At 40.0% G+C, this 15,262-nt stretch overlaps 2 long non-coding RNA genes across 2 annotated transcripts in view; one reads left to right on the top strand and one right to left on the bottom strand.

The window, feature by feature from the left end:
* LOC102150209 (uncharacterized) overlaps window positions 1–14,989 on the top strand; it is a 30,145-nt gene extending 15,156 nt beyond the window's left edge. The window contains exons 3-4 of the long non-coding RNA XR_289163.4: window positions 9,116–9,192; window positions 14,778–14,989. This is a non-coding gene — a long non-coding RNA (uncharacterized lncRNA). The remainder of the gene's footprint in view (window positions 1–9,115; window positions 9,193–14,777) is intronic.
* LOC138919572 (uncharacterized) lies at window positions 572–2,593 on the bottom strand. The gene is made up of 3 exons (XR_011429811.1): window positions 2,348–2,593; window positions 1,567–1,691; window positions 572–688 (listed from the first exon to the last, which is right to left on the bottom strand). It is a non-coding gene; the product is annotated as an uncharacterized lncRNA (long non-coding RNA).
* Window positions 14,990–15,262: the final 273 nt, after the last annotated feature.

Genomic DNA, 15,262 nt, shown 5'->3' with positions numbered 1-15,262 from the left:
CAGCTGTGCACTGATCAGGAAGATGAAAGGAATTTTGCTAATTATCATTACCCAGAGGAAAATAATTAGTTGCTTTGTAGGGAGAGCACAAAACAAATGTTGCTATTTCCATTTTAATTTCAACTACTAAGGTTGATAAAACTCAAAACGGGTCTATGTGTTTTATGAAAATCATAAACTCGTTAATACAGCATTAGCAGATTGCATATCAATCTTCATGTCCATGGATTAATTGGTACACTGTTCACTGGATGATTGATACACTGTTTTTAGGGGGCATGAAATATCGCCAGACCAGGAAGTAAAAAGGTGACTCAAGCGCCCCAGAAGAGGGTAATGCAATCCAGCTTTCTCAAGATTTCAAAACATTGTGAAAGTCTATTTTTCTTTTCTTCATTTTTCTTTGTTTCATGACAAATTGAATTTCATTCTCCTTCACACCTTACACATGAATTTCAGAAACAACAGATCAGGGTGATGTAGATTATTTATTATTCAAATTAAAGAATTCGGATCAACCATGGCCTGCTCTTCTCAAGAGCCATCAAGCTGGAGATGCCGCCTGTCCACCCGGGCCGGGAATCACACTGTCCCTCAGGATCACTATTGTTTGGATGAGACTATGGCGCCTGTGAAATAGCGAAGACAGCACTAGGCCATTCGAGTAGCTCAGAGATGTTAGGACACGCTGAGGAAAACAAAGAATTGTTGTAAAAATTTTGAAGCTTTTAGGAAGCCTATATGTTTCAAAGTGCAGGCAGACACAAATGTGAAAAAACAAAAACATAGGAGGAAATCGGACCCCGGGGCAAATAAGCAGCCACACCCTTGTCCCAGGATCTAGAACTCAGACTTGGACCTGCACGTCCTCATTGATGCAAATCCACCTCTCTTCACACTTTCATACCATTAATGAAGGTATTTATGTGTGTCACTAAACATCTTCCAACAGATCAGCTTTGCCACATAACATCCAAATGACAGCTTGGAACAGAATCTTATTTGAGTTCGATTTATATCTTTAGGGCTTAACGCATTTATTCACATTCCCTGAGCTTTACTTCCTTTACAGAAAAATTGGAATATTAACAACCCTCCTCTAACACTGTTTGAGGGATCAAATGTAAAAAAGGATCACTGTATATTAGTATTATCTTTGTGGGAACTGCTTTTCCTCTAATTGGTCTAGGCAGCCAGTGAATGAACACACCACCTGAACAACAAACTTTAATGGCCAAGTGTCCACGGGAAGAACTTACTGTCACAATTGAAAGAAATAAGCTAGTGGGGTGATATATTTAATGACTTGCGTCATTGTCATTGTGTCACATGCTAATTATTAGGCATAAATAATAAGCTGTGGATATAAGTGTATATAAGAGCATCACTTTTACAATCAAGTCCATTTTTTAAATTTCTCTCTTCTCATTTTGTCCATTCTTTGTGTCTGTAATCAGCATCAATGTTAGCCATTTTTTTAATGTAGCTTCACTATATTACTCATAGGAATGCTCACCCTCATGAAAGACAGAGCATTCCTTTGGTCCTGAACCAGGATGCACCTACCCCAATGCTTGGTGCTTCAGTCCGTGGTTCAGGACTGGCCTTTTCCACTGGGGGCTGTGGTACTAGAGGCAGTGAAATGTCTGGGCCATGAAGCCATCTCTTTCTTCTTGGAAAGCAGTGGAAGACTGGCGGCAGAATAAAGAAGAGAAAGCAAGTCAGTATTTGTGAACAGCTTTGTATTGGCCTCTCACACCAGTTCCACAAGGTAGCTATGACTGTTAGCTCCCTTTACAAGTGAGAGAGCTGCGCCTAATAAATTAATAACTTGCCCAAGTTCCCAGCTAGAACGGGGCAGAGTGAGAGTTTGAATTGAGATCTGCTTCACCTCAACCCTAGCCTGCAGTGAGAGTGGGTCAGAGCAGAGGCCTTGCACTCCAAAGTATGCAGGTGTGTGGCCTAAAGGGGGCAGGACCCAGGGAGATGGGGTTCTTCTTCTGTGAAGAAGGAGTTCTGAAAGAGAGATGATGAGGATCAAAGGTTAAGGGGGAAAGGGAGGACTGGGTAAATACATGAAAGGCAACCGATAAGCTTGGGAGTGTATCTGTCCAGCTTTATTTGCGGAAGGAGAACCACTATGATTGTTATGGGAATAAGGGATTTACAAAAGAATTAGAGCTTTCACAATTGTGGAAGGAGCAGGAGAAGAGAGACTTGGAGGACAGAAGAGTCATTAACCAGCTCTCAGGAAGCACTGACCCGGGTAGACAGGACAAAGCTTGCAGGGAGACCTAAAAAGTCAAGCTCAGCTAGCCTCTGACATAAGGCTGTGAAAGGAACTCACAGGGGCCTTAAAAGAGCTGTGGCCTCTGGAAGTCATTGCCTCTGTACGTCTGGAGTCAAGCATCTATTGGTGGGCCTGGGGCCACAGCTGGTTAGGAGGATGAAAGAGCCACCAAGTGAAGGACAATGAGGACAAGCTGGAATCCGCCAGGCCCTCGTGCACCTATTCATCTGTGGATCTGGTAGACATTCCACTTCCGTCTTTCCACCCACTGCACTTCCTCTCTCAGTCATCTGTAATGGACACCTGACAGGAGAGAGATTCAGGAAATGTAGTTCCAAGCTTAATCAACACAGGCTTAGTCAACAGGCGTGATTCAACACAAAAAGAAAATGCAGGAAAATCAGCTAGGAGGCTGTATTACAGATACGCAAGAAAGATGTGACCAGTGGAGAGGGAAAAAAAATGAATGGAAAGACATGAAAGAAAGCAAGAGGACTTGGTAATTCATCAAACAAATATAAAGAATTCATTTTAGGATTAACATTAGCTGCTATTAGAAATATAATTATTTATAAGTGTTATAATTTAAAAAATAATTTATAAAAGTATAAATAATAGTCCAATTCTGGCATTATCAAAGGATTTTAAGCCTACATATTGGGGGAGATCTTTGCCTCTTACAGCAAAGATTATTGTTTTTAATGAGAACATAGTAAACTGACAATATCATTTTGAATTGCAGTTTTTAAAATTTCAACTATGAAAATATTTTTTATAGAAAATGCCACCAAAACTTTTCAGGAGAACATTTCTTAGAGGTGATACGCGATCTTACTCGCCTCTGGCAGATTTCCTTGTCAGTGTGAATAATTACTCCAGATTTTCAGTTGTGAAGATTCTCCTTGTATTTGGAGGATTGAAGGCCTGTGATTCAACAGTCATATGAGTAAAACATGCCTGGGGTTTTTGCTTTCCAGAATATTTGAGCAATAGAGCAGCCCTGCTCGTTTCCTGCAACCACTGAAAAACCAAATCTCATCAGAATTCCTATTGGCCCCCTAGCCCATCCAAGATGACAACAATTTATTGAGGTTCCCCTATTTGACCCATAAGGTAAACAAGCCTTAAACAATGCAGAACAAAAGGTTCTTCTCTAGCTTCCTTTAGAAACAGCAAAACCAATAGCTTTTCAAGTAAGCCCATGTGAGCATCAAATGCTGTCTTGTAAGTGACACCAGACATAATGGAAGTGTCATTGGATTGAGAGTCTAGGTGTCCAATACTTCTTGTCTTGTCTCTGATACTAATTAGCCACTTTGTCCCTAGGAAAACCTACTTGTTCATCATTAAAATGAGTGAACTAGACCAGATAATCTCTATCTTCTCTTTCTGTTATAGAAGTCTAATACTGCCCAGAGTAACAGGCTCAATAAATTCCATCCACCCCCTGAGCAAACATAAGGCAGAAAGTCTTCAGATCTTTGTCTACTGACCGTCTGTCTCCAGGCCACAGCCCCCAAAGTCTCCACACATATGGAGGCTCACACTTTGGCATCCCTGTTTTCTTATGGGAAGTCACAAAGGTTTAAAGTTATACAGTTTTCTTAGACTAGTAGCTCTTTCTGGTAAGATATTTTATCCAGACCCCAAGAGTCCTAACGATAATAAGCAATGGCTCCTTTCATCTGTAGGTCCTCGGTCATTACCCACGGTGCTCGTGATAGACACCGTTTCCCTTGAATATCAGTGATAACCTCACCAGGCAAATAGAGCAAGTGACATTAAAAGATACTTTTAAAAAGAAGATCCTGTGGACCAAGGAGATTAAATGGATTAGCAAAGACCAACTAGACATCATTCCTCAAGATTCATAGTCTAATCATGTTCCTTTTGTCACAACGTGCTGAGCGATTTTTTAGATTATAATATCTATCAGAGAGCAATCATTTTGCAAGGCACAAAAATTATATAGGGTAATTAGAAACAAGACTCCTAATACACAGGTGTTTCATTGTGGTTCATTCAAGCAGGCTGCTGGCCAAAGTAAACTCATTGACCATGTGGTCAGTTTATGTCAAGGGGAACAGAATTATGTCACTGTATCTTGACAAGAATTGCCAGTGTGCAAATTAACCAAGTAATGCTTCCTCAGATGCTATATATAGTTTATCTCCTGTACTGGAGGTAGCAAATATAAACGCCTTCGGGAACCAACCGACCTTAGTCAAGTGGGCCTGATGTAAAACAACAGGAAACGAGGACTGTGGGGGACTACATACCGCCTATCCTTACTAGCCCCAGCCTACTGCTGCTGTGTGAGAACGCAGGCCCGGTATTTCCAGATCTTCTCATTTTTCCAGAGAAACTGCATTCTTCCATGAAGTCTTCTGATGTATAAATGTTGGAGACTAATTCAATTTTTTTCACACTGTATGGGAAAAGAAAAAACATACAAACACACCACTAACCATGTCTGTAGGTCAGATTAGGCCAGTAGATCACCAATATACAACTTCTATTGAATACCAATGTTAATATAAGAAAATATTTGACTTGTTAGCCCATGGGTTCCAGGATAGCGTAACCAAAATTAAGTTTTAAGGAATTAGAATCAGGTGACAGCAAAGGACTACAGCATAATTCCCGAGACTAGGATGAAGATCAAAGTGTTTGCACAAATTTCCATCCTTCTTGCCTAGGATCCAGCCACAGGGCATCGCTTGTAGTTCCTGAGTAAACCACGCACTCTGTCACCTCCAGGCCTTTGCACACGCTGGTCCTGGTGCCTGGATACCCTCCATATCCTCCCCTCAGTTTTATCAATTATCTTGACTTCATGCTCCAGATCTCAGGCCACGTCTCGTCTGTTCCAGGTACCAGTTAGCAACTCCGCAACTCTACCTGCCCTTTGCAGCGCTAAGCTCTATGGTTTATCAGTCACACAGTACAGTGTTTGTCTGTTTTCTTGCATTTCTTCCTGATGAGCCCAGAAGCTACTTGAAGGCAAAAATCTCTGTTTTATTAGAGTTTGTAATCTAAATTTTTCAAACACTGTCTGGCTCATAGTTGGTGCACAGTATTTCTTAAATGAATATATGTTAAATAATAATGGAATAAAGATATATTTTATAGCCTTTCAGATAATCAATTTGAAAGGTAAAATGTTATTTCAAATAGAAAAGTTACAACATTCCTATTTTCAAGTTACACATCCTCCTGAGAATAGTTTCACATCTATTTCTTAAATTATAAGCTAAAGGCAGGTCCTTTCCCTTTCTTCCTGCCATGAAGGTAGATATGATGGCTGGATGGATGGCAGCCATTTTGTGACTGTAAGGAAAAGGCTAAGAGAATTGCAGAGATGTCAGACCTAACATCATTGAGTCATTGAAACAACTCTGCTATCCAGTAATGCCTAGACAACTTATTTAAGAAAAACACATTTTTTAAAAAAATCCTAAGCAATAGCACTTTAAAGAATGGCAGGATTTACTCAAGGAAAGAGCATTATTCTAGGAGGAAAGATCTGTTCTGGTAAAGATCAATAAAATATGTGATACCATGTATGAATTAGTAAAGTACCTTAGAGGGAAAAAACTACACATAATGAATTAAACTATTATTACTTGCTCTCGCCCCCAAACAAATGCATGTTTATTCAAAGTTAGTCACTAAATTTCAAAGGTACTTTATTCCAGGAAAAAAAGAATAGCCTTTAGGAACCAGGATATTTGTACATAAAGCAAAGAATTAGTTACATAGGACACAAAAGAATAAGGTAAAAATCTATAGAAATACTGTAACCACTTTTTTTTTGCAGTGGAATATAATGAATAAAAACATTTCCGTGGTTACTTCAGAGTCATCGACTATGGGGTTTTTATAAAATACACTTCAAATAACCTTGAAAAGTAGGAAATTTTTAATATGTGAACAACTTCATTTTATTGACTGTGTCATTCGAAGTTACATGATTTTTAACGCAAATTTCAAATGACATTTGCAAATGAAAGCTAACCTAAATGGAGTTGAATTTTCTTTGCTCTACTTAAAACAATTTCTAACGCTGTTACACTATGACTAAGGCAGTGGGGTTCAAGGACATTTAGAAAAACTCAAGTGATTGTTTTTTCTATAAAATAAATAATTTTTCTAGGCGAGTAACAAATGAGTAAAAACCATTATTCAAACAGTCTGAATGTGGGAGGACATCACCAGTGGCTCCATCATCGGCCCTGAAGTCACCTAGATCTTGAGATGCCAGGTTAGGGTCCTCAGCTGAAGTCGAAGGACGAGTCAGGATCATCCGAGGTAACTTTGAGATAATCAGAGGTTGTTGAAAAAGGAGATGTAGGGATTTCAAAAGCAAGGAGACTGAACAACAAAAAGCTGAGCCAAATGCCAGGACTCACCACAGAAGATGAGTAATCAAATAAGTATAATCACCAACAAAGATGAGACTAAAGCATGAATAAAACAAGGGGGCAAGTGTTTTAAGCAGTAGAATGGGGAAAAGGAGACAATCTCTCCAATTAGGACTAGGAAGCCAATGGAAGTGTTACACACTGCGAGTGTGTCAGCCCGACTTCGAGATTTTATTGGTGATATTGACGTGAATCATTTTGTGTATCAGAGGATAGCAAGTGCTGGATCCAAAGGATTTGCCTGAACAGTAAGAGGCCACATTACAATTCACATAGATTTTGATGAACTGAAGAGGGACTTCAAAGTACTCAGAGCCAAAACGTATTTTTCCTTTCAAAATGTACTCTTTCACAGCCACGAAAGTGAAATTACTTACAAAACGGTTTAATCAAAACCTCAAATGCTAGTTGATGAACGTGTTATTTGCAAGCATCGTTTAGTAGGCATATTCCACCAACACGAATTCCTCGTGAGTTTTGTGTTATGAAATACAGACGAGAACCAGAAGAAACCAGAGGGCAGATGCTCAAATCTTTGCCAACAAACCCCTCCAGGCTTAGCTCTTCTATGGCTGTGATACACTGCTGTGACTCGTAGTAAAGAAGAAAAATCCCCACCCACAAAGCCAGGAGAACACAAAATTGTAAGAGTACAAAGAGTGGGAACCATAAGGTCACACTGGGAATGAGGTCACCACACACCAGGATTTTGCTATCTCGTAGTAAAATGTGCACATGTGCGCTCGTGGGCCTGGATTTTTATTCATCAAGAACATGCATGACAGAGATTAGAACCATACTGGACTCTATTCTGTGCCACAAAGGAATGGACAGACAAAAACAAATCTGGATAAGATTTTGGTGAATCAGCCCCAGAAAATGGAAGCAAGTGCTTCTTATATTTTCTAACACACAATATGGCCAAATCTGCAGGGTCAAAGCTTGGAAGAGAGCTATATCAATTATGGTTTCCTTGCTCAACTATTTAGGTCCCTGGTTTTGAAAGAACATTGCAGAATTACTAATTTTCCAGACGGTAGAAGGAAATTACTAATTTTCCAGTGCGTGAAGCAATGTTAATGTTTCCATCATCAAATGCATAATATTAAACTAGAACAAGTGTCCTTACTTATTTAATCTCATTTCTAACCTCGCAAATTCAGAGCATCCTTCCTATCATTGTGGCCCACTGGAGGCTTTATCACCAAAACAAGTCATTCAGAGTCCTGATCTTTCTGAACAAGATGTAAAACTAAAAGGTCTGAGGATCACAGACCTAAATATCATGTCCAGACAATTGAGAATAAATTCTGAAGGATGGAAAGATTACCAAATGTGGATTTACTTCCAACAACTTGCCTAGAAGTAAACCCCTAGCTCTTTGAGTAACTCTCATGTTTTGTATGTAGTGGAAAGCCTAAATGGCCTTTTGTCATCATCAAAATAATTTAACTATTACTTTTTGCACATGTCACTGCATTGGATATTATCCCACGTAGGCTGTTCTCTCCTCTAAGGACGTGCTTTTCAAAGAGTGATCCAATGACCCCAGACCCCATCCACCCGCACTAGTCATTAACCAGAGAAAACATCAAAGCCCCATCCTGGACTTCTAGGTAAGAATTTTTAATGATAGAGCTCAGGAATCTATGTTTTAACAAAGCTTGAGAACCGGTGCTAGGGACATATGACCCTCTACTGCTTTAACTGTGATACCTAATTCAGACGCTGTACTAAGGTTAATATCAAAATCTTTAAGTGATATTTTAATTTTAAAACTCCTCCTTTACAGAGGGTTCACTGACTTAATTCAGATGGCTTACTTACCCAAATTTTTATTGCCATACATGCAGGCCCAAAAAAGGATAAGGTTTAACTACACATGATACAGGTGACATCACAAATCACTGGAACCAAGATGGTCTTTTCACAAATAATGCTGGACAACTGATTAGCCATTTGGAAAAAGAGAAAATTAGAACCACTCCTCACACCATACACAAGAATAAATTCCAGATGAACCAGTGAGTAGGGAAAACTCTTTTTTCCCCTCTGCGCTCTGACACTACTACCACACTCAGAACACTCCTGACACCAGATGCGTGGGCTTTTCCACACAAAGCAGTACTGATACTGACTGTCTGGAGTGGGTGCAGACCCCACAGTGAAGGGCTCAGTCCCACCAGACTGCCCCCCACTTCACACACCCATCGCAAGTAGTAAGTTCTCAGGTTACCTTCAACTTCTGTGATTGGGCTACAAATCAGGGGTTCCTGCAACTCCCTCCTCAGGTTTGATAATTTGCTAGAGCAGCTCACAGAACACAGGAAAACATTTTACTTACTATTGCTGATTTATTATAAAGGATACATATATATACCTTTTTATTTTTTTTTTGCAGGGAAAGATTTGCCCTGAGCTAACATCTGTTGCCAGTCTTCCTCCCGAAAGCCCCAGCACATGGCTGTCTATCTGGTTGTAAGTCCTTCTAGTTCCTCTATGTGAGCTGCCACGACAGCATGGCAACTGACAGATGAGTGGTGTGGTTCCCTGACCAGGAAACAAACTGGGGTCACCAAAGCAGTGAGAGTGCCGAACCTTAACCACTAGGCCATCAGGGCTGGCCCTATAAAGGATGTTTTAAAGGATACAGATGAATAGCCAGACGAAGAGATCCACAGGACAAGGTCCAGAAGAGTCCCAAGCACAGGAGGTCTTGGGGAGTTGGGGAGTTTGGGGTTTGGGTGGAGTTGGGGTTTGCCACCCTCCCAGGATGTGGATGCATTCACCAACCCAGCAGCTCTCCAACCCCATACTATAGGGATTTTCATGCAGGCTTCTTGTGTAGGCATGATAGTTTATTAACTCAGTCTCTAGCCCTCCTCCCCTCTCTGGAGGATGGAGGTTGGGACAGAAAGTTCCAAGCTTCTAGTCATGGCTTGGTCTTTCTAGTGACCAGCCCCGCCCAGGAGCCCACCAAGAGTCACCTCACCAGAACAAAAGATGTTCCTATCCTAGGAAATCCCAAGGGATTTAGGAGCTCCATGTCAGGAACCAGAATCAAAGACCAAACATTAGTGGGAACCAAATATACATATATATATTTCTTATTATTTCACAGAGATCTAAATGTAAAAAATAAAGCTATACAAGTAACAGATGGGTGGCTTCCTCCAGAACCTGGGTGTAGGAAAAGGCATTCTAATTGTGACTAAAAATCCAGAAGCAATTGAAAAGAAGAGTGACAAATTTAACTAAATAAAAATTTAAAATTTTACAAGGCCAAAAGTAAATAAATAAATAAACTCAAATAACAAAGTACAAATTGGAGAAAATATTTGCAACATATATCACAAATAAAAGGCCACTACCCCTAAAACTAAAAAGAAGTTTTTAAAATTTGAGGGGAAAACATACCAAAAACCCTATAGAAAAATAGGAAAAAAATACGTGCAAGCAACTTACAAAAAGAGATCAAAATTCTTCTTAAGAATATGAAAAGATGTTCAACTTCATTCGTAAGAACAGAAAACACACCCTGAAACCACAAGATCCTACCTCTCACCCATCAGATTGGGAAAAATTCAAAAGCTTCGCAACACAGTTGTTGCTGAGGCTGTGACGAAACGGGCACTTTCATATGTGGTTGTTGGGAATGTAAAACGATGTAAACATCGCCGAAGGGAATTTGGCAATATCTAACAAAATTACACGTGCATTTCTCCTTGAACCCACATCTAGGAGGCTATCCTGAACATACCCCTTAAGCAATATGAAAATATGTATGCACAAGTTTATTCATTGCAGCGTTGTTATTACAAAATATTGGAAACTGCCTAAATGTCCAAGCAAAGGAGATTGTTGAACAAACTCTGGTACAAGCACACAACGAATACTATCTCGTGAAAAAGAATGAGGATGCGCCCTATGAACGGATGGGGAGTGAGGTGCAAGAGACCTCGTAAAGCGAAAAGTCAAAGCACAAAAGATTATACCCAGTGCCTGTGTTTAAGAAAGAAGAGGAAACAAGAAAACATACATGTGTCTGCTTATCTTTACAAAAAAGGTCACAGGAAAGAAAAAACAGAAACGACTAAGTTGGTTCCCTACAGGGGGTGACGGAGAGGAGGGCGCACAGGGCAGTGGAGGAGGGACATTCTCTGAGTAAACCTTCTCTAAAGTTTTGACTTTTGGAAGTATGTTAATGTTTGTCATTCAAAAGATGTAAATCAAGAAGGATGGGAAGAGGGAAAAACGAAAATGGAAAGAAACCAAAAAAATGAACCCAACTGTATTTCAAATGAATACCATAACCACAGTGCAGGGCAAAAAATGTCCCAAACTAACGTAAGGAACTTATACACACAGTTTTGACTACATGCCCTGTACGACCTCAGTCTTGGGCAGGGTAGGGAGATAGGAAAAGGGGAAACTGGAGAGCCTGAATCTTTTCATTAGGTTTGGTTTTCGTAGTAGATATGGGTGAAGGTTTTCTGAAACTATTTTAGATGTATTATAGGATTGAGCAAGTGAGAAAATATGTTGATGTCTTGGAAGCCAGGATTCTCACTGTGAAAGAAAGCACATGAAAATATGGAGTGGAGGAGGGCAAGAAATCAGAGATATTGGTGTAGACTCATGATATCCAAAATGTGCACATGCATGTGTGTGTGCACGTTTACATGATTCTATCATGTGTGTATGTGCATGTGTACCTACATATGTGTATTATGTGCATGCATATATTTCCCGGCTCTGTCCACTAAAAAGGCCTAGAAGCAGAGGCATTCTAGGAGCAATGAGCACAGCTAGTGCTCAGATCTTCATCTCTAATCCCATTCCCACTAAAAGGAACCAGGGGTCCTTGGAGACGTGGCTGAAAGCAGGATTAGGGAAAGGGAATTACAAGATGAGCACGGAACATTTTGTTACACCAGATGATGAGGATGTGCTCAGACAATAATGGAGGGTGACACAGGCACAAGTAGCCACCTTGAAGGGACTCCAATCAGCCAAGTCTGGGACAATCAGAGCTCCAAACTAAATAAGGACTAATTAGAGACCATTTGGGGTCGGATGGGGCGGGGAAACAGGAAGCCTTGCGACCACACAGATAACTCGTACGTACATCCACACATGAGGGAGAAGGGAGGGTTCTTGGTTCCTGGAAGGTCACACGCTGACTGGGGAATGTGGAGGGAGTGCTGACCTGGGTCCTCATCATTGTGTACCCATCATCTTAAAAGCTGGTTCAGGCAAGAATGCTTGATGGATGCTAAATCCAAGGGGAAATTTTAATAAGGAGCAGGGTATCTGCATGGTCTTAGAGTATCTCTCTACATACTGCTTATTAGTTGCAATCAAGAAAACAATAACTAAAGAGCGGAGAAACAGGTCATCGCTTCACTTTGTGATGAAAACTCATGAGGGGCAGATGGACATCATGTGTCTCCAGATGTGACCGTCTGAGAAGCACAGTGTCATGTATGTGGTGGTCCAGTCAGGAACATGAAACCTAAGTCTAATCATGAAAAAGCGTCAGACAAACTCAAAATAGGGAGACATCTGTTTTTAAAAGGGGAGAGGACTCTATCTTCAAAAATATCAATGTCATAAAAAGACAAACGCTGTGGAAATGTTTCAGAGATTAAAGAAACATAGCAACTTAATGCAATATCTGCCCCTGGACTGAATCCTGTATTGGAAGAAAAAGAAGCTATCAGAAACATTAGCGGGGCAGCGGGAAAATTAAAATACAAATGAGATAAAAATATTAATGCTATATTACCAAAGTTGACAACTGCCCTGTGATTACGTAAGAGAATATTCCTAGCCATAAAAAGCACTAAGTACGGAGGGATAAACGGCCATGATGTGTGAAACTTATTCTCAAATGCTTTGGTAAAACAAAACATTATGTGTGTATAGACATTATTACACATAAATGCACATCTATATATGCATATATGTACATATATATTATACATATATGTATATACGCATGTATACACATTATGTGTGGATATATGCATATATGGAGAGAGAGAGGAGAGAATACACAAACGACCGAGCGAATTGCATAAAATGTTAACAATAGATGAAGCTAGGGAAAGGGTTAATTGTCATTCTTTGTACTATTTTTATTCAAGTAACTTTTCTGTAAGCTTGAAATTCTTTCCAAACAAGTAAAAAAATAAATACATATAGGCCTTCAAGAAATGTTTGATGCCTTACCAGTGAATGTCACGATACGGGAAGGATAAAGGAGAAAATCAGAGCATGGTAAAATAAACAAGTACGTATTAAAAGCATTGATCTCTCAGTAGGCTCGCCTAGAGGTGGATAAAATGAACAGAAGGGAAAGAGATTTGAATGTTCACTTAGATTAGAAGATAAAGGTCAGACTAGCAGAGGTAACAAGATCCAAGTTAATGAAATGAGCCACCCCACTGACCAGGAGGGAAGGAAAGAGAAAGCGCCTGTGCTTCTGAAAGCGCCTGTGCTTCTGGAAGCGCCTGTGCTTCTGAAGAGTTCGGAACTCTTCATCCAAACTGCAGAGGGCCCAGCTCTCCAGTAACTAGTCATCTTTCCAAAGCTTTCACATCCACAAGTTCACAAGTTTTGCTCTTACATTTCAAATAGTTGACAAGGAAGACCCAGGATAATGTCACTCTTTTGGGCCCTCAGGTGACATTCTCTTTATGTCAATGTTTTACTGCTGTGACAAGAGTCACAAATAGCTGATAAACACCTTCTAAAGGAGATCGCACACACAGAGGACTGAGGTCTCTTTTCAGCTTCTTTATGACTCCTCTGGACACTAGGGTGATGGATCTAAGAAAAAACTTGAGAGACTTAATTGAAGTTTTAGGACAAATTGAGAACATCTTTGAGGGGAATTTTAAACTTCTGAGCATTGATACTCAAAGCATAAACAAATGAAAAATAATGAGAAGAAAAGCTTCCCCACACTGCCCTGGATATCCCCAGGCGAGCCACTCAACATTTTCCTGCAATTTGGTAATTGCTAAAATTCTTGTCCTTTCTCTTTCTGCCCCACTATGTTTTAAAGAGGATAACGCGGAACGATAACATTTATTTTAACTAAAATACTGGCAGTTGAAATGTGGACTAAGTCCAATTAAGACTCTAAAAAGTGCCCCTAGCACTTAAAGTGAGCATGATAGGAAGTCTTTCCAGCAGATAAAAGAACAGAGGGAACATTCACACAAACGGGCAACCACGACCCAGAAACGATAGGATGCAACAAAGGAACCAGCAGCAGAGAGGACACCATGGCAGAGGAGAGAGAGACAACATGGGGTACATAGCTGAACCCCTTTAGAGCTCAGAGAGTGAAAGGAGAAAGGAAAGAAAGAATTTGCTCTACACAGGCCAGCTGGGACTCAAAGTTCTCTGATTTAATGGTACGGACCTAGCAAAGGAGTCCAGCCAAGGCACGGTGGGAGCCACTAATTTTAAAGCCTGTGTGTTTTGTTTAGGAGATGCTGTGAGAACCTCACGCCCAACAAAGGAAACATTTGCATTGCCACTTTAACTACACCTAAAGCAACACCACTTGGTTTAAACATGTAATTCCCATTTGGGGGTTGAACATACTGGAAATGTATCCGATTTTAAAATGTTGGCTCTCAGACTATTCCGTCAGAGGCCTCGTGAGAAAATATTTTTGCATGTTTGAAATCTTCACTGAGAAAACAGACATTTTCATTTTGTAAGAAGTTTGTAACTTTTTTTGTTTTTATTTATCAGTTGAAATTAAAGAGAACCATATCAGAGCAAGCAAAATAGCTTTAACAACTTACTGAGTAAAACCTACACTACCTTTTCCTGACAGAACAATATCCACATATGATTACGAAAATTGCTTAAACCCAGAAATGTAAACCAACTCTTCCTGGTCGTCTGTTTTCTTTTCTTTTTTCTTAAGCGTCTACTCTCCCTAAATTTTCTAGGATTCGCATATTTGGTTTTTCATCATCTGCAATACTGAAAAATGGCTCATGTTGCAATCTTTCTTAATATAACTTGCTTTCTTCTAGGAGATGGTTCTAATAAGAATGCTTCCTGAACTATGGATAAGAACAAGATGCTATCTTAGCCCTAATAGACGCACAAAATCCCGCCTCTGTGTGATCCAGGCTATCACCCTTCAGTGTCATATTAAAAACAGTTCTAAATCTGACTTGGGCTGATTTGTTGCTTTATATCTCTGTTCCTTTCAAATTTAAATTTTTCAAGTTTCGTGTAACCCAATTTGTTGCATACGTATATTACTTTTTAGATTACTTCTAGCATGTGATAGACCGAAAACTAAATTTAGCAATACCATGAATCAGTTGCTCATTACGTCTGCTCATCACCTGGGCAGCAGCTTCAAGGTGAGTCACTTATTCCTTCAGATTTTTTCTTTTGCTGACCCAATCCATTAGATTCCAAACTACCAGGTTAGATAATTGAAGGGTCAAGTACAGATCCAGCAATCTCTGGAAACAAAGTTGCTAGGGCCATTGAGATGAACCTGGTG

This window comes from Equus caballus, chromosome 20 (assembly GCF_041296265.1).
Source record: "Equus caballus isolate H_3958 breed thoroughbred chromosome 20, TB-T2T, whole genome shotgun sequence".
Lineage (NCBI taxonomy): Eukaryota > Metazoa > Chordata > Mammalia > Perissodactyla > Equidae > Equus > Equus caballus.
This window is presented reverse-complemented; position numbering and strand designations above follow the sequence as displayed.